This window comes from Coenobita brevimanus, chromosome 100, assembly GCF_032717465.1.
Source record: "Coenobita brevimanus isolate Jiangsu-jjx chromosome 100, ASM3271746v2, whole genome shotgun sequence".
Taxonomy (NCBI): Eukaryota; Metazoa; Arthropoda; class Malacostraca; order Decapoda; family Coenobitidae; genus Coenobita; species Coenobita brevimanus.
The window spans coordinates 58,431,080-58,458,579 of record NC_137053.1 but is presented as its reverse complement, the minus strand read 5'-3'; positions in this window follow the sequence as shown (position 1 = coordinate 58,458,579).

Sequence of the window (27,500 nt, the reverse complement as noted above, 5' to 3'; positions counted from 1 at the left end):
TGTAAGAGGTAGAGGGAGTTTTTCAGTGAGGAGAAGGATGGAGAAGGAAGGAGAGGGAGGGAGGAGAGGTGTAGGAGAAAAGGGTCAGGGGATGGTGAGGAGAAAGAGGGAGGAGGTAGGAGAGGGAGGGAACAAGAAGGGGTGAATGAAGGGAGACAGTGACGGGATAGGAGTGGCAGGGAATGCGAAAAAGAGAGAGAGAGAGAGAGAGAAATGGGTGTGGGTACTCAGAAATGAAGGGGAACGGAAAAAAGTGAGACGAGGAAGTGATAAATATGGAAAGTAGAGAGAGAGAGAGAGAGAGAGAGAGAGAGAGGTGATAAAGTCCGGAAATAGAGGAGATGACAAGAGGTGAGTGATGGGAAGGGGAAGATGAGGGAGAAAATGATGGAACGAGCTAATTTTGAAGATGATGGGAGAGGGATTGAGGTTTTTATGGGTACCTGGGGAAGGGGAGAGAAGAAAATGGGGAGGGAGGAAGGGAGGGAAGGAGGAAGGGACGGAGGTAGAAAATAGTGAGGGGAAGAAAAGGAGGAAAGGGGGAAATGGGGTAGGGGAAGGAAGGTAGCGCGAAATGAGAAAGGAGTTGGAGGGATTGAAGAAAATGGGGAAGTTAATAGAAGGAAGGAAAGAAGAAAATGGGGAAGGGGGATAAAGAATGAAAGTTATGTGAAAAGGAAGGAAGGAAAGGAGTTAGAAAATGAGGAGGGGAAGTAAGGGGGGAAATAATATGGAGGGGGAAGGAAGACAGTGTAGAAGAGAAGGGGGGATATGGGAGAGGGAAGGAATAAATAGGAAGATGATGGAAGTATATTGGCAGTGGAAGGGAGAAAGAAAACGCGAAATGAGAGGGAAGAAGAAAGGGAAGGTAGGAAGACAGAAGAGAAGGAAGAATAGAGGAAAGAAAAAAATAATGGAGATTAGAAAGGAAGAAAAATTGGACAAGGGAAGGAAGACAGTGAGGAAAGGGAAGAAGAAATGGAGGAAGGGAAGGAAGAAATTGGGGAAGGGGAGGAGAAAATGGAGAGAAAATTAGTGCTAATATCTTCATTGTGGTTGAAATTCGTAAACTGAAAAGATTATTTATCTTTAGGAATAATAATAATAATAATAATAATAATAATAATGATAATATAATAATAATAATAATAATAATAATAATAATAATAATAATAATAATAATAATAAAAATAAAGACACTGGATTCCAAGGGATTACTGTCGTGAGAGAGAGAGAGAGAGAGAGAGAGAGAGAGAGAGAGAGAGAGAATTGACAAACAGAAGATGAGAAAGTAGAGGAGATGAAAAAGAGAAATGGAAGAAAAAATGAGAAGAAAATTAAGGAAAGAACAGGAGAAACAAGGACGTGGATTAAAAAAAAAAACAGAAAGCAGAAAAAATGGGGAATGAAAGAAGGAAGCGAGACATATTAAGGCGCTATCAGAAAGGAGGAACTTCTCACTAGGAAGGATAGTTGGGGAAGAATGCTGAGTATATTTCTGGCATTTTCCTTATATATATCACCTCTTAAATTACTTCTCTGTGGGTCTAGACAGTCACTCTGCCAACCACTGATGTCTGGTAGAGTGGGGGAGGGAGAGAGTGTGTAAGGGGAAAATGATCACTGTATGTCTTTTTTGTCTGTGGTAGAGTGAGTGAGTGAGGGAGTGTGAAAATTTTTAATAGGAAAATTATCACTGTATTTCTTTGTTATGTGCGGTAGAGTGAGTGAGAGAGGGTGAGAGTGTGTAAGAGGAAAACGATCACTGTATTTCTGTCGTTTTAATCTGTGGTAGAGTGAGTGAGGGAAGGAGTGTGAGAGTAAGTGAGGGGAAAAATATTCACTGTATTTCTGTCTGTTTATTTGTGGAAGAGTGAGTAAGGGAGGGTGTTAGCGTGCAAGGAGAAAACGGTCATTGTATCTGTCTTTTTATCTATATTCCCTTTTAGTATTTTCCTTTGGCCCAGACAGTCACTATTCTAATGATTGTTGTCTAAGCAGAGTGAGGGAGGGAAGGTGGAAGTGTGATACTGTGAGAGAGTGAATATGGAGTGATATATCGGCCAATATGATCACAGATATTTGTGTCACCCTATCTAAATCCTCTTTCATTTTATTTCCTGGATCTGGACAATTGCTTTTATAACCATTGACGTCTAGTTGTGAGGGTGAACAAGGGGAGGATGCTGAAGGAGAATACACAGGATCATATTATTAAACCTGATATCGCGAAGGGGAAAACAAACTCCGCATTTATGGCGTGATTATTGAAGCACATGAAGGGAAAATAAAAGAACTTTGACCTTCCTACCTCCGTGCTAATTGTGTGATGTGATGCAGAATGTACCGTAGTGTATTTATTTCCTATGCTCACGGGAGTTTATTAATTGATTTGGCTGCACCTTTCCATTGGGCCGGTGCTGGAGAGGGACGCCTTCATGTGGTGGCACCGATGTAACCAGGCGGCTCAACTGCCTGGTTATACAAACGTCCTTCAGCTACATCCCTATCCCCCAATGAGGATGGTGGACTGCAGAAGGGCATTGCTACTACTACTACTACTACTATTACTGCTACTACTGCTGCTACTACTACTGCTACTAATACTACTACTACTACTACTACCACCTGCAGCTTTTTATTCTCAGTTTTATTTATATGGACGCCTGCTGTATCCTATTCTACAAGGTGGTCCATGTATTACGCATCTAAATTCTGTTGTGTTGCGAGGACGGCTTATTACGGGTTTCCCAGTGTCTACCCTGCACCATTTTTTACTTCCCATATTCCTTTTTCATAGTTTCTTCTTTACGTTCATCGGTCACATGCTTAACTACTAAATACTGAAATACACAATATCTGCACACCTCCTACCAACAGCAGATAATACAGGAAGGTGCAATTTCCGGACCCCCCTGTATTTCTCCTGGTATGGACTCGACATCAAGTAGAGAGAGAGAGAGAGAGAGAGAGAGAGAGAGAGAGAGAGAGAGAGAGAGAGGATGAATATTTGAGTGAGTGTGAATGATTACGTGAGAGTGTGAGGGTGGGTGTATGCGATCGAAGAAGTGTGAGAGAGGATGAATATTTGAGTGAGTGTGAATGATTATGTAAGACTGAGTGTGAGGGTGACAGCATGCGATCGATGGAGAAAGTGTGAGAGTTTGGTTTCGTGCATAAGAGTTTGTGAGTATGCGAAGGTGAATTGAAACTTAGGGTTAATTCGTAAGAGTGAATGAGTGTGTGAGGAGGGAGTTGAGGGTTAGAAGTAATCCATAAAAGTGAATGAGTTTGTGAAAGAGCGCAGAGAGTTTGGATAGGCGCGTCAGAATGAATGATGGCGTGAATGAGAGTGAAGAGTCAGAGTTAGCGTGCACAAGAATGAATGAGTGCGTGAAGGTAGGGTGACTGAGTGCATGAAAGTGGGTGAACCAGTGAATTAGTGATTTGTTTGAAGCCCCCACTCCTTTTCCCCTTGTCATATATTTCTGATAGCTTTGACGTCTGCCTGAGAAACTAACTAAGGGCCGCAGTTCTCGTGTTCTTAGGAGTCTCTAGGGGCATTTATTCCTGAAAATTTCTTTCGTTACTTTTATATTCTATTGTATGCACCCTCTTTATATTAACTTATGTATATCGAAGTTTTATATATATATATATATATATATATATATATATATATATATATATATATATATATATATATATATATATAGGTAGATTAGAATATTGACATGGTGTAATTATACTCCATGTGATATTACAAAGTGATCGTTAAGAAAGTAATGGTGGGTAACCTCCGTGACCTACACACACACACACACACACACACACACACACACACACACACACACACACACACACACACACACACACACACACACACACACACACACACACACACACAGAACATTACAAAAAGAGATTCACAGCATTTGAAACGTTCCTTATGGGGACAAATTTTATAAAGTTATTAAAGTTATATTGACGCTGGCTAGAAAGACGGAGAGTCAGAGGAGATTCAGTGGAAAGAATTAAGTGTATCAAGGAATTCAGTGCAAGAGATATTGGTAAAGTTTTAGAAGTGGGTGGACGAAATAGAACAAGCACAGGTGGCTTTAGGTCAGAAAAGGTTAAGTGTGTGTGTGTGTGTGTGTGTGTGTGTGTGTGTGTGTGTGTGTGTGTGTGTGTGTGTGTGTGTGTGTGTGTATCTGTCTGTCTGTCTATATATATCTACCTCTCTAGGCTATTTCAAACCGTTTCATTACCAGACGTCTCTCCATAGGTAAAATTTATATGGCGAGCAGGTATAAAAACATTCTGAGGAATGGTCGAACTGAGGAGGCTAATGATCTAACTGTACCTACTCATGGACGATTTAACTAAAGTATTCTATTCCCTCTAAATCCAGATATTTTAATCCTGCTAAGAGAGAGTCCTAAAGAGCCAACGTGTAAATGTTATAAAAGTCCCTCCTGATGAACGATTTTAGGCGCAAACAGTGAAACCAGGCTGATCCACTAACACGAACAGACTGAGGGAGGGTTGGCGGAGTGTGTGGAGTGAGGCGAGTGAGATTTGATGCTGGGGTGGAGTAATTAAATTCGGTTCCACCACAAGGCTCAGATGTGGTGTTGCTGCAGCTGGTGGAGGGTGATCTGATTGTGGTGGTGCGTGTGTGGTGAAGGTGGTGGTGCGTGGGTGGTGTCGTGGAGGTAAAGTTAGTGGGGCGTGGGTGTGTGTGGTGGTGTGGTTGTGAGTCAGTGGTGGTGGTGCGTGGGTGTGTGGTTTGTTGTGGTTGTGGTGGTGGTGCCTGGTGGTGGTGTGGTTGTTAGGTAATGGTGGTGGTGCGTGGGTGTGTGGTGGTGATGATGATGTGAGGTAATTGTGGTGGTGTTTGTGTGGTTGTGGTGGTGGTGGTGGTGGTGGTGGTGGTGGTGGTGGCAGTGGTTGTGAGGTAGTGGTTTTTTCTAGTACAGTGATCGTGGTATGAAAGGTTAGTGGTAGTTTGTGATATTGTAAGATAGTGGTAGGGTAGTAGCAGTAGTGGTGGTGGTGACGAAGATAGTGATAGTAATGGTAGAGGATAACGGGAGTGGGAGAATAGTGGTAGTTGTGGTAGATATAATGGTAGGAGTAAAGGAAGATAGTGATAATGATGCATATGGTGGCAGCAGTGTTGGTAGTAAAGAATATAGTGGTAGTAGGGAAGTCAATGTAGTGGTAGTGATAAAGAAAATGGTAGCAGCAGTGTTGGTAGTAACGAAGACAGTGGTAGTAGGGAAGAAAGTCAAGATAGTGGTAGGTAGTGATGAGGATAGTGGTAGTAACAAAGACAGTGGTAGTAGGGAAGAGAGTCAAGATGGTTGTAGGTATTGATGAGGATAGTAGCAGTAGGGAGGCCAAGATAGTGGTAGGTAGTGATGAGGATAGTGGTAGTAGAGAAGGAAATCAAGATAGTGGTAGGTAGTGATGAGGATAGTGGTAGTAGGAAGTAAGTCAAGATAGTGGTAGGTAGTGATGAGGATAATGGTAGTAGGGAAACCAAGATAGTGGTAGGTAGTGATGAGGATAGTAGTAGTAGGGAAGCCAAGATAGTGGTAAGTAGTGATGAGGATAGTGGTAGAAAAGAAGGACGTCAAGATAGTGGTAGGTAGTGATGAGGCTAGTGGTGGTAAAGAAAGATGCCAAGAAAGTGGTAGGTAGTGATGAGGATAGTGGGAGTAGGTAGTGATGAGGATAATGGTAGTGGGGAAGCCAAGATAGTGGTAGGTAGTGATGAGGATAGTGGTAGAAAAGAAGGATGTCAAGATAGTGGTAGGTAGTGATGAGGATAGTGGTAGTAGGGAGTCAAGATAGTGGTAGGTAGTGATGAGGATAGTTGTAGTAAAGAAGGATGTCAAGATTTTTTTTTTTTTTTTTAATGTGACCGACTCTGGGCATAGGCTTCACAGCCTGCTTTCAAGGCCCAGTAGTCCTCCTACGTACCGGACACCTCTACATGTCACCACTTCGGCGCTAACACCCACCGTCCATATTGAATACATGCTAGGGCTGTCTCATACAGGACTGGTGTATTGGTATTAGCGGGGGTATTTTTACGACATGTCGGCGGGCCTTCTGGTAGATCAGTAAAGTCTGATTTTTGTGAAATTCAAATCCTTAAACTGTTCCCTGCCCCAGCGGGATTTGAACCCGGGTCCGTCAGGACAGCAGGCCAACTCTCTACCGATTGAGCAAGATAGTGGTAGGTAGTGATGAGGCTAGTGGTAGTAGGGAAGGATGTCAAGATAGTGGTAGGTAGTGATGAGGATAGTTGTAGTAAAGAAGGATGTCAAGATAGTGGTAGGTAGTGATGAGGCTAGTGGTAGTAGGGAAGGATGTCAAGATAGTGGTAGGTAGTGATGAGGCTAGTGGTGGTAAAGAAAGATGCCAAGAAAGTGGTAGGTAGTGATGAGGATAGTGGGAGTAGGTAGTGATGAGGATAATGGTAGTAGGGAAGCCAAGATAGTGGTGGGTAGTGATGAGGATAGTGGTAGTAGGGAAGGATGTCAAGATAGTGGTAGTAGGATGGAAGCCAAGATAGTGGTAGGTAGTGATGAGGATAGTGGTAGTGATGAGGAGTGGTAGGTAGTAGTAGTTATGTGATATTGTTATGGTGGTGTTGGATGCCTTTCATATCGCTTGTTTATGCCGTCGTTATACTTTTGTTGTTATTGTTATTGTCTTTGTCACGTTATTAACTCTGACCCTACGTAACGAGGCGAGGGGGGAAGGAAAAGGAGGGGGAGTTGTGTGATTAGTCGGCTCTGTGTTTGTTTGAGGGATTTGTGTGTGTGTGTGTGTGTGTGTGTGTGTGTGTGTGTGTGTGTGTGATAGACTGACAGACACAGAGGGACAGCTAAAACATTAGGCTAATTACTGCTGACTCATCCTGACCACAACCCCCCCCCCGCCTCTCTCTCTTTCTCTCTCTCTCTCTCTCAACATTATCTCGTACATCATCTCGTTCATCCAATAAGGCGTATGCATACCGGACGCTAAAATTCATACCAACACGCACGTCTCCAATCATCTACCTTTACCAAGAATAAGAGAGAGAGAGAGAGAGAGAGAGAGAAGCCAGGGAACTCAAAAGGGTCTATGGATTTTTTTACCCTCTACCATCGCCGCGACCCAGCTTCACCTATCGTGTGGGTACTCTGCCTCCTCTATGAACTGTACCCGTGAACAAATTGGCAGGTTTTTGTCCCATTGGCCCATTGACGTCTGTTTTCACTTTGTTCAGGCCAGCATCAGACGGTTTTTATAAAGTATTGTACAGGTGGTTTGGGGATTAACCTGATATCGAAAAACCTCCATTGCTATTGAAAAAAATCGTCTGGGGAGAGCAACACTAATATATATGAAGAAGAGACACCATATTAAGGGGTCACTAAAAAAAAAAAAAAAAGAAATTAAGGGGTTACTTTAATTTTCTGTCATCATTTAGGGTATTATCAGTTCTAGTGCATTCGTCCTCTTCTTCCACTCCTTTCCTTTCCCTCTTTCCTGTCTCCTGTCTTCCCTCATTCCTTTCTTCTTCATCTCCTCTCTTTCTCTCCCTCCCCTCTTCCGTTTCTCCTGTAGTTTCCAGCTACTGCATCCCTTCCTTTCCCCTCTCATGTATCTTCTTCTTTCCCTTCTCTTCAGTATTTTCCTCTTTCCTTGTTTTTCTCTCTTCTGCTGTTCTATTTTGTCTTCTGTGTGTGTGTGTGTGTGTGTGTGTGTGTGTGTGTGTGTGTGTGAGGGGAGGGCGTGTCGTACCCCGTGTGACAAGGGAGGCGATGGAGGGAGAGAGGGAGGGAGAAAGGGAGAAATTAAAGTCATTGATGCATGACTGGGAGGAGGAGCTGTGAGGAAAGAGAGAGAGAGAGAGAGAGAGAGAGAGAGAGAGAGAGAGGGGGGAGGGGTTGCAGGGAAGTGAGATAAGATGTGAAGTGGAAAATGTAGAGGGGGAAAGGGGAAGAGGGGTGAGGGGAGACTGAGATGAAGGGAGAGAAATGGGAAAGAATTGATTGATGAGAAAGAGGGATGAAGGGGAAATGGAAATGGGGAGAGAGATAAGAGAGAGAAGAGAGAGAAAGGAAGAGGGGAAAAAAAGGGGAAGTTGGATGGAGGGGAGAGAGAGACGAGGGGAAAGGTGACGGAGGAGGGAGGTAGTAATTAAACTCAATGAGGCGTGACAGGGAGAAGAGAATGTGAGGGGAAGGAGAGTGGATGAGGGGAAGTAGGGGAGAGGAGAGATGAGGGGAAAAATAAAAAAAAGTGAAGGGAAGAAGAGGAGAGGAGGGGTGAGAGAAAGAAGAGAGGAAGAGTGAGGGAAAGAAGGGAAAAAGGATGGGAAGAAGAGAAGAAATGAGGGGATGAAGGGAAGGAAGGGCGGGATGCGGGGAAGAGAAGAGGAAGAGGAGTGAGGAGAAAATAGTTATGTTAGACAGATGATTACAGGAGCGACTAGCCTATATACGTCTCAGAAAATAACTCATATACTTCATTACGATAAATAACCAGACTGTGATCACTGTCTTATGAAACCTAGCACTGCGAGCTTAGGAACCTCAATAAACCTTTTAGAATATTGTGTAAAAGTTTCATTAATATTCGACTAAAAATTGGGGCAGTATTCATGTCCGCAGATACACATTAGTAATATAAAAACGATCACGAAAGGAAATTTTATATTGCTGTGTATACCTTTTACTCTTTGACTATAGGTTATTCACTTTAACTTGGCAAAGATTTTCATTCCCTTTGTAGCCTGTTGCCCTTAGCTTATTCTCTTTCCCACAGCACTTCTTCGTGACTAGCACCACATTAAGGTGTTAGCCTCTTATAGCGCAGGGTTAACGATGGAGAGAAATTTGACGCCTTTAGGTGAACAGAGTGTAGGCATAAAATTGCGGTTTCTCAGCCATTGATGTTGAGATGTTACAATAGAGTGACATTAAAATATGGTGCTAGTCACAAAGAAGAGTCGTTCGGGGATGTAGAACCATAGTATTGATTTATTCTGCCCTTGAGCTGAGGGAAATAGACTGAAAAAAGACGAATATTTACCTCAGGTTAAAGTGAACGAGCTGTAGGTAAAAATTAGTCTTCTGCTTCATCATCATCATCTCCATCATCGTCATCATCATCATCATCATTATCATCATCACCACCATCACCATCATCATCATCATCATCATCATTACAAGCTCCACCTTATCATTTGCGTATCTTATTGTCATCTTTAGTCATTAATCGCAGGTAATTCGATAATTGGTTATCATCGTAGTAATCAGCCTTCTCTAGCCTCTCATTACTCATTATCATCGTCATTATCATCTTAGTCACTAACCTCAGTACTCGCTAATTAATCATCATAATCAGCGATATCATTAGTATTAGAATTTATAATCACCTTCGATATGTACTCGCTGTTTAACCATCATCATCATCATCATCATCACCAGCGATATCATTAGCATTAGTATTTTAATTACCTTCGATACTGTTTAACCATAATCATCATCATCATCGTCGTCGTCGTCGTCGTCGCAACAGCAGCTAGAACTAAGAAAAAAGCTAATTACCCATCATCATCATTATCGTCATCATCATTAGATGCACACCCAACAATCACAGGAAGTTAGCAATACTGATCTGATGTATGAAAAAGATTATAATTGCTCTTAATGGCACGGAAACTGCTGCATGGTGGAGAGAGAGAGAGAGAGAGAGAGAATGTGTGTGTGTGTGTGTGTGTGTGTGTGTGTGTGTGTGTGTGTGTGTGTGTGTGTGTGTGTGTGTGTGTTATTAGACGTAACATAACAGGTATTGGATTAAAATGCTTTGTGTGGGGACAAGGGGAGAAGGAAGTGTGTGTATGCGTGTACTGTATGTACTTTATGTGCGTGTGTTCACATGTATTTGTATTTGTGTGTATGTATGTATGTATGTATGTATGTATGCGTGTGTGTGATGTATAGTATGTTGTGTGTGTGTACTGAGTACCGTATGTACTGTGTGTGCGTGTTAGTATGTGTATTGTATGTGCGTTCATGTGTGTTTGTGTATTTTATATGTATGTATGTGTATGTTTACAGTATGTGTAATGTATGATTGTGTGTGTGTGTGTGTGTGTGTGTGTGTGTATTGTATATATATGGATGTGTGTGCGGTATATGTAATGTATGATGTTATGTATGTGTATGTGTGCTTTCCTGCGCGCGTGCGTGTGTGTGCGCGCGCGGTCACAGAGGTAAGAGACCCGTTGCAAGAGTAAAGCCTCCGGGTGACTGCTGTGTGCTGCGTCATGCAGGTCTTTTCCGCTACTGAGCAAACGCGCTCGCTCGCTCACACACACACACACACACACACAGGCAGGCAGGTCACGATAAAAATAGCGTAGAAGCCATCAAGAAATTGTTGTAAAAGATTTGAGTCGCTGGCAGGTCCTTTATATTTTTTAGCACCTTCGATCTTATATATATATATATATATATATATAAAGTGGAACATTATAATCTCGTGATAGCGAGAATACCAATGAATAAATAAAGTGAACAGTAATCTGCTGGTTCCGAGATTAAGATAAAAATAAAAAGATTTCACTGTATTGCTTGGGTTAAGAGTGTGAAGTATTCTGTCGGTCAGTCTGTTTAGTTGTCTTTATGTCCGTTATCTGAATATAAGTCTGTATGTCTGTCCGTCTGTCATTCTGGGTTATAAAAGGAAATTCTTTATTTGTCTATCCGTGTGTATATGTATAACTGCCTCTCTGTCTTCATCTCTTTGTTTTAACCTGTCTATCTAGCTGTCTTTATCTCTCAAGTCTTCAACCTGTCCATTTTTTTAATATTTATCATTGTTTTTATTAATACTTGGTCGTTCTTTCTGAAGTGCGATAATTTTACTAGGATTGGGTCGAACATGGCAAATAACACATAGTGGAGAATGATGGAAGAAGCTGGTGATTGTACCATGATGATAATGAATAAATGAAATCATAGAGGTGGTGATTATTAGAATGATGATGATGATGATGATGATGATGATGATGATGGGGAGGAGGAGGACGACGTTAGGGAAGTCACAGGGTCGATGATTGTAAGAATGATGATAGTAATTTCAATAACGAGAAGCGATCCGTGTTATTGATCTTTCTCTTGTTAGGGCACGTAAGAAAGATGGGAAGGGAAAGATGAGGTAGAGAGGAGAGGAGTAAATGAAGAGTGTTGAAAAGGGAAGGATGGAAAGGGGAGAAAGAATAGGGGGAGGAATGGGTGTGAGAGAGAAGGATAGTAGGAAGATAAAAATGAGAGAGAGAGAGAGAGAGAGAGAGAGAGAGAGAGAGAGAGAGAGAGAGAGAGATGATAAAAACCAGGTCGAATACGTGAGTCAGAGGCGGAAGTCTGTGATTGTGTGTGTGTGTGTGTGTGTGTGTGTTTTATGTCTATCCCTGTCTGTCTGTTTGTATGTATTTGTATGTCTGTCTTTCTGTCCATCTTGTGTATGTGTGTCTACCTACTTATCTATTTGTCTGTGTCTGTCTGTCTTTGTGTGTTTATCCGTCTAACTGTCAGTCTGTCTGTCTACCTACCTACGTACCTACCTACCTACCTACCTACAGTACCTATTTATCTTTTATCTTTATCAGTCAGTCAATCTATTTACCTTATCCGTCAACCCATCTTTCTTATCTGTTGTCTGTCAGTCAGTCAGTTGATCAGTCTACATTCTCTCTCTCTCTCTCTCTCTCTCTCTCTCTCTCTCTCTCTCTCTCTCTCTCAGCCAGTGTCCCCTCAACCCACATCAATCCACGTGACTTTTTTTTTTTCCCCTGGTGTCAGACGATTTTATTCAACTTACGAAAAGGCCCCACGTATTGAAGGGGTCTATTAAGTCTATGCCTAACCCCGTCAGCGCGAAAAATCTCACCTAAGCAGAATTATAATCGTCTGGAGATTGCAAGAATACGGTAACATAGAAATCAAACTGTCCTCCCCCGTGGTAACCCCTTCACTACAAGAGCCCTTCCCTGACCCCTTCAGTGCGAGGACGTACTTTGTGTGCTATTCGGTTGCTACCCGTCCCCACCACGGACGGGCTTGGGGACGGGTATTGTTTTCACTGCGTTTGTCTGTCTGTCCGTTAACTTTATGTGAAATCTACTGGTGCGATTTTGATTAGAATAATAGGGATGATGGGCTATGACCTTCTGATCACCTGAGTAAATTTTGGGCCAAGGCCCAGGCTGTAGGCCCGAAAAATGTAAAATAAAAAAATCGTTATTTCGCCATAACTCCTTTCAAATTCGTCATATCGACATGAAACCAAACCCTAAAGGTGCATCCTTCAAATCTGCATCCTATAACATGCCTCATTACATCAGGGGGGTCACCCCCCAGTTACGGTAGTAGGGTCAGTGTTAGGTGGATCGGGCCTAAAATTTCAAATGGGCATAAAAACGTCAATTTTCTCCCATTTTACTCCAAATATGATATGTGACATCGTGACATCTTTGACTAGATATCCTGTTGTGTTTATACGTCAGCATCAAAATGACTGCCGGGGACGGGTTTGCTTTGCCTTGGCATCGCTTCTTGTGGTGGTGTTGTGATTACTGCTCATCTGAAACGATAACCCGGTGAACTGCAGGCTCAGGTTGTCCCTCTGCAGTCCACCATCCTTCCTTTGGGGGGTTAGGGAAGTAGTTGAGGGACACTTGTATATCCAGGCAATTGGGTCGCCGTATTATAATGATGTCACCACATGAAGGCCTCCCTGTCCATAACCGTACTTTATCCATGCTAACGGCAGACTGTTTTATTTAGGAGAGTCCCCGCTGCATGAATGGGTTAAACTTAGTAAAATCGTCTGACGGTCGCATGAATACGATAAGAAGGCCTCATTGCACCGTAGGAGGTAACTGACATGATTTTTAAGCACATCGGTATGAGAGGTCTCCCCCTTACATCAGAAAATCGTCTGAAAACGAGGTCTCCCCTGAACCTAAGAAAATCGTCTGGCAAGTCTTCCATATACTTAAGAGAATCGTCTGAACATGAGGTCTCCCCTATAAAAATATTGTGTAGGTGGTGGCAAGAACAGAGTATAATGAGACGTCTTGGTGGTTTGGGGAGCATTGTATACCGTATTTTGTTTTTCTTCCTACAGTATGAGAGGTCGTTCTTGCAATAAATAAATAAATAAATAATACCGTAATAATAATAATAATAATAATAATAATAATAGTCTAGCGGTAACGTAAGTTGAAACACCACTTAAAAGGTAAATAACACTGCTTCACACCCCTTCAGTGCCAGAGGTCTTCACAGTAATAATAATAATAATAATAATAATAATCTTCAGATGGTAGCAGTAATAAAATGTGCGTCATCGTTCTGAAGGGATTAAGATTAATTTTGCTGAACCATGGCTGAAAATCAATAAGCCGTCCCTCTGATAGCCGTAATCACTTCAGTCCGGTGACGTATAATATATTGTCCTTGCATCATGACGATTTTATTCACTGGAAGAGGTGGAGGAGGAAAGGTTATGATGATGATGATGATGATAGGAGGAGGAGGAGGAGAATTAATGATGATGATGATGATGGGAGGAGGAGGAGGGAGAGGATTGATGATGATGATGATGATGATGGGGAGGAGGAGGAGGAGGAGGCCTCTCAGGGGATGGGAGGGACTTGAATGTTTGTATAGCGGAGCACTTCCTTTACTCGGTCATGGCGATGGCACCACGTGAAGGCGTCCTGCTACAGCACCCCCCCTCACTGAAAGGAATCATCACGGTAAATACAGGTATCTTAGAGCCAAACCCTCATACTGTTCGTCTCGTGTGGTCTTGATCTCACGACCTTGTGATCCACTGTCGACATTGTATCCTCAATAAACCACAGCACCGCCATCCGGTGCTATTATTGTTATTTTTTTGCTGTGCTTTCCTGTCATCTTTTATTGTAGGAGGTTGCTGGTGAGGAAGCAGTCTGATTCATGTGTATTTGCATCTCATATATATATATATATATATATATATATATATATATATATATATATATATATATATATATATATCGTGTGGTATGGTATTTACTACTAACTTCTGTTCACTTGCTTTGTTTATGCTCTATACTTGTAAACGATTAATTTGTGGTTAGTATCGATGTTTATGTTAATGTATTTGGAATCGTAGGAGTTACCAGTAACTTTTTCTCTACAATACAATGTTTACTTCTTTTTTTTTCACTCATTATTTGCGATGTCATATTCGTTAGTTTGTTCCTCCTAACTCCAGGCGGTAATATTCACCTTAGAAGTGATGTCTCGTTCTGAGGGCGTTGATCAAGGCTGCAGCTTACCCCAGAATTCGGAAAGTCTGCCCTATACTGAATAAAATCGTCAAGGGGTTAAATATAACACAGTAACAATACGCAGTGGTATAACCCGTTTACTCTGATATGTCGAAGGTCTCTAACCCCTTTCAGCTCAGTTGATAGCCAGTCGTTATCAGACTGGAGGATTAATTTGACTGATAACCAAGGAGGCTCATTCCTACATTGTAATTAAGGCACAATGAATTTTATGCAGTGATGACTTTGTATTCAGGAGATTGGCCCAGTTCCATCAGATGAAAACAAAATTACGCTGACGTCTCCACATTGATCTGTTCTTACCATTCTAACCATATCCGCCTACGTTTACCTCCAAAGTGCTCAAGTGGCCTTCAGTGTACGTAGGGTTATTTTTGTTGGGCCAAGTACGAGAGAGAGAGAGAGAGAGAGAGAGAGAGAATGTTAATGAAGGTGATATTGATTGGGTCGATTAAGATAATGGTTTGAACAATGAGAGAGAGAGAGAGAGAGAGAGAGAGAGAGAGAGAGAGAGAGAGAGAGAGAATCATCCCTGATAATTATAACCCAGTCCGCTAGAGAAATTACAACAATAAATATTGCGGCAAGATTGCTTGTTGTATATGATAATTTCTTTACTCACAAGACTGACAACCATTCCTTGCTTCAGACACACTTTCTTATCATATTCAGGCTAACAGTTAACACAGTAATATGCCCAACATTATCTTATCTAAATACATGCAGTATCTGATTCACGTTACCTACTCAGTCTAATTTTAACCCATCCTAACCTAATTTTAGACTTTTTAACTAAACCAGAGGACGTATTTTTCACTTGATTCTTGCTACTGTACCCACCATCAGGCAACTTCTCTTAAGCTCCTCCTCCTTGCTACAGTCATGGCCTCAAGTTTTTGGCCTTTCACTCTCGGGACGTTGGGTGAGGGGACGGGACTTGAGCGACCAGTTGCAAGGTGACGGGTATACCAAACTGTTATATTCATCTCTAGGACTACTTTTTCGAACTGAGGAATCGGTTGGCGTGTTCAAGGGTTTTAGAGAGCGTGTGGGATGGGCAGGACCAGGTAAGTGGGTTAGATTTAGTTAGCGGGTGTTATATCTTTGTGTGGGAGCAAACGTTGGCCCAGACGAGGGGTAGCCAACAGGAAAAAATGAATTCTATGTGCGAATGGCCCTCTCTCTCTCTCTCTCTCTCTCTCTCTCTCTCTCTCTCTCTGTGTGTGTGTGTGTGTGTGTGTGTGTGTGTGTGTGTGTGTGTGTGTGTGTATGCAAGTTGCCTTATGAGTGTATATTCGAGAGAACGTGGTGGATTATGAATGGATGTTAATTGTTTAGGTTTATGGCACCTGAAAATAGTTATAATTGTGTGTGTGTGTGTGTGTGTGTGTGTGTGTGTGTGTGTGTGTGTGTGTGTGTGTGTGTGAAATGATGTTTGTGGTAGGTGAAATAATTACACGATAAGTGGTCTGGTAAGAGTGTTGTTCCTCCTTCTCTCTTTTGTTTCCGAGAAGTAATAATGGCCTGGCAAGAGTTGTCCTTATTGACGGAAGTGACGGGGTATCTTGTTTACAGAGTCATCCCTCACATCCAGCACGAGAGAGAGAGAGAGAGAGAGAGAGAATGGGTCGACAAGCACCTGTCAATATATTTGTTAACTGCAGAGAGATAAGTAAAAAGAAAAAGTTGGGTCTGAAGTAAGACTGTTGATTTGTGCACTTTACGGAAGGTCATTGTCGAGTGATAATAATGCTGATACTGATAAATTCTGAGGTAGGTTGGGGCACTCATCGTTGACAGTACTGTATCGCTTCCTTCAGGTGACCCTACACCAAGTGACAAGACAATTGGTTTCATGTAACTCAGGAAACCATTTACCACGTTGGGAGTAACCATATAGCCAACAGATGGACCCATTGTGTCCTAGTGGGTGAAGGCTCTCTAACCTGATGTGGTCCATAAGGGTTGAGGCCCGAGGATTGGTTGGGATTTATTGGTCCCATAACGTCGCACAGAGGATAGTGACTGGTTATTGTCGTCTTGAATGTCTAGATTGAATAGCGTAACCACGAGCCTCTGTTCTCACTATGGTACAGGGTAGCATTGGGTGGAAGGATGGAAGGATCGAGTACTAATGTATGTTTCATGAAACTGGTTCTTGACAGTAAAAAGGTTTGAAACACACATACATCAGTGGATGGTTTTGATGTGTGGTGAAGTTGATTGGTAGGAGAAATTAAGGTATGGTCCATTTTTCCAACGCTCGGATTCATTGGCACTGCTGTGTTGCCATAACCCGGCGCCAGGGTGGGTAATGGTTTTGGTTACATTTCTCATTCTGTTTGAGCTCAGACATTTTGTAGACTTGACTTCTGGACCTCATTTTTGTTGGTGTCTAGCTGTTAACCATATCTAGGTCCAATCCGAATACGAAGGTCATAAACCAGATTCAAAGTAACGATAAATGGATTGAAAGAAATTTATCTCAAGCGAGCGGTTTGAGTCGCAAAGACATTTTTGTACTTGTCTTGTTTCGGCTCACACCCAATTCATTAGCAGAATTGGAAGTAAGGTGATGATAAGGATGATGATGAATTGAAACTGCCGGCCTAATTGAAATTGATCATCTTTTACTCGGTATAAATGAAGATGGCGATAATAAGGACAGTAATGGTGTGGAGGGGATGAAGGTGAAATTATTTGCTTTAAGGATTTTATTATTCCACTGAGAAGATGAATTCGCGGGATTAATTCAATACTTCGCGTAAAAACGAAAAAAAAAAAATAATAAGGACCCCACTTCTCACTCAGAAGAAAAAGCAAAAAGAAAAAAGCTCCCCATCCCAAAGAATAGCTCACGTTCGTACCCAAAAAAAAAAAAAAAAAATGGCTTCATGTCCTTGGCTGGAAAAAAGAGAAGGAAAAGTAGTAAAAGCCCCAACTCAAAATAAAAAATAAGAAAAATAAAAAACACATTCCCATCTTAAGGAGAACGCCCCATGTCCTTGCCTGGAAAATGGAAAATCAAAAGAAAATAACCACATCCCCTTAAAAAAGTTAAAAAAAAAAGAAAAAAAATAGTTCCCATGTCCTCGTTAAGGAAAAAAAAAAGTCACGTCTCCCCCAAAGAACTTCCCAGGAACCTAATTACTCTGGCGTCTTAACAAGGTGCGCGAGACGTAATTAGGGCGGCATTTACCTGAAGGAGGCCTGCCAATTGATGTACATTGCCTCAGATTACCTGGGATGGCCTCATTAAGATATTTCCGGAGAGGGTTTTATGCTTTGGGTGTGTGTGTGTTTTTTTTTTGGGGGGGGACTGGGAGGAGGAAGTGCGTATGTGGGGTGTTGTATGTTTTTATGGGTTTGTGTGTGTGTGTGTGTGTGTGTGTGTGTGTGTGTGTGTGTGTGTGTGTCTGTGTGTGTGTGAGCTAAGTATACAACGTGCCTGCTAGGTTTTTAAAATTTTACTGCGTTTAAATGGCTTACCACATTGAGATGCAGCTCTTTACTAGTACATATGAACGAGTAACCTGACATTTTTTTTTTCTTTTTATTTAAGATGAACTAAAGGGGAATTTTTCTTATTTTTCAGGTAATGGTCTTATGTCAATAGCCATGATAGTTATACAGCAGAACATGTGGACACCCTGTAATGCAAGGTAGGCGTGTCACATGTGCATCTATTTGTCTGTCTACTATCAATCAGTCTGTGTCTGTTTATCTATTTATCTATCTGTCTATCTATTTATCTATCTGTCTGTCTGTCTATCTAAATCTAAGTCCATCTTTCTATCCATCTGTCTGTCTATCTGTCTGTCATTGGTCAAACTCCTTAAACCTGGAAGGGTAGACGCAGACGAATTGCTTCCATGTCACTCTGTCCTCCCTCATCCGGCTACTCCCTTTCTTGTATATTATAGAATGAAACTACATCAGTATTGCAACAACATAAATAGCACACAAAAAAACGTTGAGTCTTATGAGCTAAATAAATCACACAGGAAGAGATGCAACGAAACCGCTTGTGCCACCTAGAAACCACCTAGAAAACGACAAGCAAAAAAAAAAAAAAAAATACTCAAAGGGTGAGAAGAGGCGTAGGCATGATGGAAACCGCTTAAATCTTTTTCCCATATCTTGCCGTGAAAGAAGAGAGAGACTTCATTTCGGATGGCTGGAGAGGGGCGCGAACCCAGGGCAAGACTGTGTTATTTCCCAGGTGTGTTTTCTGTCAGCCCAACAAGAGAGAGAGAGAGAGAGAGAGAGAGAGAGAGGGAGGGTTCGTGTGGTTAGTTTTGCGTGTGTAATTTCAGGTTAGGAAAGGAAGTGTTCTTTACGTGTATATATATCATGGGAAGTAGGTTTGTGTGTGTGTGTGTGTGTGTGTGTGTGTGTGTGTGTGTACATAACGCGGGCGAAATAGGTTTTGGTAATTGAGCATACAGTGTCTGCATGTGTCAGTTTGTCTGTTAGGTGAGATGAACGTTTGTGTGTGTGTGTGTGTGTGTGTGTGTGTGTTATTGTATATGTGCATGTGCGAATAAAAGAGATGGCAGATGTGATTAGGACGATGAATGATGAATGATGGTGCATATTTGTATTCATTCTCTCTCTCTCTCTCTCTCTCTCTCTCTCTCCCCCTCCCTCTCGTGTGTGTGTGTGTGTGTGTGTGTGTGTGTGTGTGTATATGTGTGTGTGTGTGTGTGTGTGTGTGTGTGTGTGTGTGTGTGTGTGTGTGTGTGTGTAATTCACCGGGTTGGTCAGGATCACTTGATGGTCGTGATCGTCAGCTTTTACCCTCCCGGAAGGGAGCTGAGAGCTCATCAGTCCGATCTAAGGGCAAGGCTGTGACCTTCACACACTGACACATCCGTCTCCTTGCTCAAGGGGGACAGTAACCACCCACTTCGTCAGTGAAACTTTGCGCAACCTGAGCGCGGCGCGAACTCGCATCTACTATACCAGGTGGCAAGCGAGAACTTTACCACTGAGCCAGCGAGGTGTGTGTGTGTGTGTGTGTGTGTGTGTGTGTGTGTGTGTGTGTGTGTGTGTAATAGCTAGTGTTGAAGTGGTTACAGATTTACGTATGTGTGTATGGATGTATGAATGTACTTGTTTACCAATGAATGGATGTGTTTGGAAACGGATATACGCGAAATTGAGCGCTTTATACTCGGTTCATAAAACATCGATGCTGGGGCTGTATGCACAAAGTTTCTTAAGCTGAGATGTATGATGTTGCTTGGTTATACTTTTCTCTTCATTCTTACATATGCTTACCACTATACAGTCGGCTTATAATGAATAGGTATGGTACTGTATTCATAAATTTTCTTGGATTTTAGTTACGTATTATACTGAGTGCTTATACTACTCGTACTGTCCTCGCTTATTCATTTAAGCAGAGAGAGAGAGAGAGAGAGACGTAGCTAATTGTGTCTTATAAATCTTATCCGTGAACACAAGCTTATGGTAAAAATTAGTCAACCCATTCAATCCAATGACGCCTTTTCTATTATTGCCACGTCCAAGCTATTTTATCTAATTTGCAAACGGTTCTAGTATTTAGGGGGTTAATGGAGGGTGTATCTGTCTCCACCACTAAGATAATCTGGTTAATGGAGGGGGTATGTATCTCCACCACTAAAAAAAAATCTGGAGAATCTGGTAAATTTAAACTTTTTTTTTTTTCCACCACTATGAAAATCTGGTTAATTTAAGTTGTCTCTATTTCTTAACTAAAAATTCTCTCCTTAACTTACTGAAAATCGTCTGAAATAAGGAGCTGATTCTTATTATTGAAGGTGTTAACGAAGCATAAAAAAATATATCTGAAAAAAAAAAAAGCGTGCGATATTAACAAGAATAAAGTAAAGACGTCTTGGTATGGAAGGGGCTTAGATTCCATACCATATATTGCAGTTACTTTTCTCTTCAATACGGTGATATCCTTTTCATATTATTCTTGCAATCCCTAGACGATTTTATTCAGCTGGAGAGAGATTATTTCAATTGGAAGGGTTTGGATATTGCTCTTCACAGACACCTTGATTACCCGACATATCCCCAAAGCTGAAGAAAATCGTCTGGTAATAGTAATGTTTAAAAATTCTACTTCTTCAAGGGATTTAGTGTATCCTGTACGGTGTGTGTGTGTGTGTGTGTGTGTGTGTGTGTGTGTGTGTGTGTGTGTGTGTGTGTGTGTGTGTGTGTGTGTGTGTGATTGGCTGATTGGTACAAAGGATAGCGCCGTGGAGCTGAGCATGGGTAGATGAGAATGGATCGTGAGGGCTTTATTAAGGTGCAAGTGGGTCGGTGTGAGTGTGGGTGGTGTAGGTGGGTGGGTGTGGGTGGTGTGGGTGGGTATTGATGGGTGCGAGTTTGGGTGGTGTGGGTGGGTATGGATGTGAGTGCGTGTGGGTGGTGTGGGTGGGTATGGGTGTGAGTGCGTGTAGGTGGTGTGGGTGGGTGTGAGTGTGGGTGGTGTGGGTGGGTGTGGGTGTCGGTGTTATAGGTGAGTATGGGTGTGGGTTGTATAGGTGAGCATGAGTGTGGGTTGTATAGGTGGGTATGGGTGTGGGTATTGTAGGTGGGTATGGGTGTAGGTGTTGTAGGTGGGTGTGGGTGTAGGTGTTGTAGGTGGGTTTGAGTGTGAGTGGTATAGGTGGGTGTGGGTGTGGATGGTATTGGTGGGTATGGGTGTGGGTGGTATAGGTGGGTGTGAGTGTGGATGTGGGTGGTGTAGAGGGGTATGGGTGTTGGTGGTGTAGGTGGGTGTGGGTGTGGGTGGTATAGGTGGGTGTGGGTATTGGTGGTGTAGGTGGGTGTGGGTGTGGGTGGTATAGGTTGGTAGTGTAAGAGGTAAATACTTATTTATGTTGATGTGTGAACATAGTTGTAGTTGGACGTAAATATAACTGAGTATAGAGGGCCACTCAGTGGAGCGCATCTCTCCGACAAGGGCAACGTAATTTCCTAACCACTCTTCATAATGGGTTAGGTTTTCTTATCACTGATGAGGGTTTCACAAAAAAAAAGTTTTCTGGATCCAGAATCTGTAATACGATCCGAATCTGCCCCAAAGGTTAATCGATTGTTCCCTGGGACGTGGGCTATCTTCCCACCAAATTTGGTTCAAATATATCTTTTAGATTTGAGTAATCCTGCTGACAGAATCTGTAATAGGATACGGATCGGTCCGAAAAGTTAATCGGTTGTTCCTTGGGGCATGGGCTATCTACCCACCAAATTTGGTCCAAATTTCTCTCTCAGTTTTTGAGCAATCCTGCAAACAAACAAGCATGGGTGAAAACATACTCTCCTTGTCGGAGAGAATAAAAAAGTGGGTGTAGGTGAGTGAAGTTGAACAGAAGTAGGAGTGGGTGGGTAACTATATGAACCAACAGACGTGGGTGTAGGTGGGTGACAGTGAATGAGTCATCAGAAATGGGTGTAGGTGGGTGACAGTGAATGAGTCAACGGAATGGGTGTAAGTGGATGACAGTGAATGAATCAGCAGAAATGGGTGTAGGTGTGTGATGACAGTGAATAAACCATTAGAAATATATGTACGGGGTGACAATGAATAAACCAACAGCAGGGAGTGTAGGTGTATGTAGGTGGGTGACTGAATGAACCAACAGGAGTAGGTGCGAACGGGTGTAGGTGGGTACAAGTGGGTGACAGCGAGTACACCAGCCACACCCATTGTCACACCCACCTGTAAGGCTTCCCTCCCTCTTCTTACGAAACATGAAGCTATCGATACTCTGTATTTGTGTTCTTTTTCTCTGGTGTTTTTTTTTTTAACCCATTTCCGAAGGGAGGTTATTTGTTTTTACACCTGTATGCGTGGAAGTGCGGCTTCTATATTATATAACTTGTGCGCCTGCGTGCACTTGTGTAGGGTGGGTGGGTGGGTGGGGTTAATTTATTCTGTCTGTTGGCGTGTGAACAAGATGACTGAAACACTCTTAATCAGAGTAAGGCCAAGCTTGGTTGAAAAGGTGTGGGTCTTCTCCAGGGTTGATTTGTTTTTGACAACAGTAAGCCAAAGATCATGGTTTCACGTTAAGGTAATTGTAAACAGTTCTGATCTGATTTATACCGAACTTTCTGGAAGGGTTGAAAGTGAAGCAAGGATGATGTATTTCAATTTTGAAAACAGCCAATCTGAGGTCAAGGTTATAAGTGAAGGTCAGAGGTTTGACCCCATAACTCAAGCAGTTTGATTCTGTTTGGACCAAACTGTGTAGAAGAGTTAAGGGCCAGCCAAGAATGAGGGACGCAAGGCAAGGTCAGTTTGAAGTTTTGATCCAATTTCGACCAAACATGGAAGGGCTGAGGGTCAGGCAAGGAGGAAATAATCTGATTTTGAAAATAATTGGTTCAGAGTCAAATGTTTGACTTTTAGGTCAGTTTTTGGGTGTGGGTATTGTGCTATCTGGGTGCCCATCCTTGTTTCTCAGTTTTTTTTCTTCATGGAGGTGTTATTGTTTCTCATACCAGTGCAGATTCCCATAACCTCGCGCCTTTATTTCTTGACCGATTTGTCTGAGAATCGCTGTGTATGTGCAGTCGATCATGAAAGCATTGGTGAATAATTTGTGTGAAAAAAAATTACACCACAGACGATGGCTGTTGCAAAATCCCAGATCATTCTACTCCACGTTAGTCAACTTGGTTTCTTGAAGATGCCATTTAAGTAGCTTTCTTGATGTTTCCTAGTCAGCATTGTTAACATATACACATTCAGATAAGTGTTGATTAATTGCCTTTGGACATCACGAATTATATTGATCTTTAAGAATATGCACGGATCCCTCCCGTGTGATATTTCTTTGATCGACTGTACCTGGGCCTGTTGTCTCGAGACACCCTTCCGTGAGTCTTGATTTAGACCTTTGAAATGATGATGATGATGATGATGATGATGGAAATGATGATATAGGTCTTTGTCTTCCATTCCTTTTTTCTTTAAGCCTTCCCACTCTCATCTCATGCACTTTTGCTACCCGATGTTCAACCCAACTCACATACTTGTATCCTAATTTAACCGCAGAAGAAAAGTTGATGGGAAAATGAGGAGAGGAGCACCAACAACTAGATGAAAGGCTAAATGAGAGATTGTGTTAGGGAGTGGCAGAAAGGAGTGGAGATAAGTAGAGTGGATTTGTTTTCATCTGACGGAAGTAAGCCACTCCCATTACCTGAATACTTAATTGTGGTTGCATGAGGTTCCGTTAGCCATAGTTGTGAGGTAAGAATGGGTCTCTTTGGTTACTAGTCAGGTGCTTGGAGACTATTTTCGCGGCCATGTTGGATGAATTTTGAGTCTAGGCAATTGTTAGTATACAGGGTGGTTCATATATAGCACTCCTCTCCCACTCCACTGGGCGATTACTCTTGTGTTGGGGGGACGGCTCAGCTTTAACAATGTCTGCCCTGCATCATTTATTCATTCCCTGCTCCCGTTGACACACCCAGGCCCACACCAGCAGGTTGAGCAGTCCCAGCAACACTTAAGATACTGTCAGCTGAGTTTCTACTGGGGCACTGCTGACGACCCCCTCCCCCCCGTATAGAATGGCTTGGTAATAGGCACTTCCATATTACCCCCTTCGGAGCGTAGGGGCCTGAGGCTAGGCTGCCCGTAGACCAGGACTCCTATTCTTGTTAGTTACGAAGCTCCCTAATACCTCTTCCTTAACGATTTATTGTTGGAAAGGGGTGGTTAATATTTTTTTGTACGTTAGTTATACAGAGTATGACGATATTTGAAGGATTGGTGAAACACAGAAGAGGACAGTAAGGTGTAATAAACAAAATAAATCGTTTAGGAAAAGGTGTTAGGGAGCTTCCTCACCCGACGAGGTCACGTGCCCAGATCAGGTATACATAAGGGACCTACCTACCACCAGTCACCTGTGGAGAGCTGGACGCGCCGCATATAAGGGTACACGAAGTTGATCATGGATGTTTTCAAAGGCTTATTTTCTCGTTAGATAAGGAAGCTCCCTAGCACCTCCCCCTTAACGATTTATTCTCTAAAGTGCATATTAATATCCTCAATTTTTTTCCATCATACAGTTATAATCTCCGACATACGATTGCATGAGTAACACACAAAAATATATACGATTGCATGAATAGCACACAAAAATATAAGAGCAGAATCAGAAATAAACCGGTAAGGAAGAGGTGTTAGAACAATCAGAAATAACCCGGAAAGGAGGGGGTGTTAGAACAGTCTAAAATAAACCGGAAAGGAAGAGGTGTTAGTAAGCTTTCTAACCTCACGAGAATAAAGCAGTGTTGCAAGCTGAGAGTAATAAGTAGACTTTATGTGGTATGGACGAAAAGAGTAGGAACAGTACATTGGTGAAGGAGAAGAGAGAAAAAGAGGAGTGTTTGAATTGAGCACAACCTTCATCCCCGACCTGAGTGTTCTGTCATTAAACAAACAGACGTCTAAACCAATTTGAACCCTGAAAATACACTACTTAAACCCAGACGCATAAAAATATCCGCACAGTTTAATAAATAGGCTTTGCATTAGGTGAGGGATTGTTCATTGGTAAGCGGAAAAAATTATCGCTTGGATTATTAGCTTGATAAATAAAGTGGAACAGCAGCACAGTCCTCTCCACCCACCCCTGTCCACACCCGGTCCACCTATCCACTCCATCCCTGCCTGAACCACACATTAATTGAGCACGGGAGGTTTTGCGGCGGGATATACTCCAGTTATTTTGATGGTGGGGTGGTGGGTGGAAGGAGAGGGGAGAGGGGTAGGAGGATGAGTGGGTGGATGGGGAGAGTGGGGAAAGGAGTAGATGGGAAGGTGGAGGTGAGGAGGAGGGATGGGGAGGAGTGGAGGGGGATGGGAGGATGGGTGGGGGAGGGGATGCATGGTGAGGAGTGGAAGGGAGAAAGGTGGAGGGGGATGAAAGGACGAGTGGCCGAATGAGGAGGTGAGGAGTGGGAGGTGAATGAATGGGGAGCTTGTGGGAAAGGGAGGACAGGGAGTGGGGAGGGATGAGAGAAGATAGGAGGGGAGGGGAGGGGAGAGAGGGGTGGAGAGGGGAGCGGAGGAGGAAAGCGTATGCATTTTGATACAACGCTGGGGATGGTTTATGTTTGTATGTGTGTGGGAGGTTGTGTGTACATATATGAGTGACTGTGTATGTGTGTGCGCGCATGAACGGCTGTGTACTTGAATGAACGGGTGTGGATTTGAGCGTCGGTGTATGTATATGTGGGGGTGTTATGTAGGAGTATGTTTGTGCCCGTGTGTGTGTGTGTGTGTGTGTGTGTGTGTGTGTGTGTGTGTGTGTGTGCGTATCTCTGACTGTACTAGTATATGTACGTGTGAGTGCGCGCATGTGCTGTATGTGCGCCTGAGTGTATGTATGTGTATACCTGCGTGTGTGTGCGGGCGTCTGAGTGCATGTGCGCTTGCGTGTGTGTGCATTTTATTGGTCCGTTCAGTAATTAAGCTAAGCATGTCCACATAGCCTGACTTCTTTTGTATAGGCCTAGAAAAGAAAACACACTATATACAGTATATCGATTTCACTCTAACTTGGCCTATAATTACCGTCTTTCCATCCTGAATTGTGAGCTGTAGCAATAGAGTAACTCGAGAATATGGTACTAGTCACGAAGAACCGCAATGGAAACAGTGTAGAGCCATAGCATTGTCGTTTTCTGACAGTGAGGAAGCCGACGTGAAATAAGCTACAAAAAGGGGGAAAATCTGGGCCAAGTTAAGGTGAAGGAACTATTGTCGGTTGTTTAGGGATCATTGTCAGATAAGAATAAATGCACTGAACCCACGTATTCTTAGCGTGTCGTGTCGTAAAGAGACGGAGCAGGGGGACTGGAAATCCCCCTTATTTTCGTTGGTGTAAGATTTTGGCCACTCCACCGCTCAGCATTCATGTTGCAGGCAGCTTTCCACCTCTTACGGTACAGGGGCAGGAGAGACTGGGGGGAGGGAAATTGTACGAGAGGCGTACTTTCTACTCGGATTCCTGTCCCTATTCCCTGGATTTGCGCGCCTCCTGTGAACGTGGGAAATTGAGTTAGGGTAATGAAGATGAAGAGGACGTCTGTTTGTTTGGGTGTCTGCCTGCCTGTGTGTGTGTGTGTGTGTGTGTGTGTGTCTATACTTGCACGTGTAATGAGGATAACATGTGCTTGTGTGCGTTCGTGTATTTGTATATACAGTATTATATGTGCTATGATTGTGTGTGCTTGCTTTTGCTGTGTGTGTGTGTGTGTGTGTGTGTGTGTGTGTGTATGTGTGTGTATGTGTATGTGTGTGTGGGTTTTCTTACGTGTGTGGGCGCATGTGATAGCTCGTGTATATTTGTGCTTCTGTGTACAGTATGTGATTCTATGTGTGTGTGTATGCGTGTGGGGTTGTGTGTATTGGCTTTGCACAATTTTTCCTGTATGCTTATACTTATGTATTGACGAACGGTTTGGTAGCACATGCGTTTAACAAGTCAGCTGACCTCTTTTCAATCCAAGCCATGGGCGGGCATTTAAGAGGCTGCAGTAGTATGTTGTATCATGCAGTTTTACATGTTTGCATCCTGTTAAGGTTCAGCGTATGACATTATACAGACTCTCACTAACATCACAGCCGCTACAACACTGTTTCCACATATACTTCTCACCCTACAACCCAAAAGCCTTACACACCCATACCCGTGCTGGCAACATTGGGTAGGTGCTGTTACTTCTGAAGGGACATTGGTGTTTCACGACCCTGCGGATCAGTTATCCATTCAGGACCCATAAAACATGGTTTGAGCGTGTATTACAGAGTTGTCCACCAGATGTCAAACTTGTGCGAAGCTTGCCGTTACAAAAAGACGATTATATACATACATTCATACATACATATCTATCTATCTATCTATCTATATGTCTTTCTATCTGGATATGCATGTGTATGTGTGTGTGCATGTTGCTGTATGTGTTCTGTTCCTGTGCGTGTGTGTTTGTGTGCTGGAATATAAATGTGGCTGTGTGTGTCTATGATATATGTGCCTGCTTGTGTGCGTGCGTG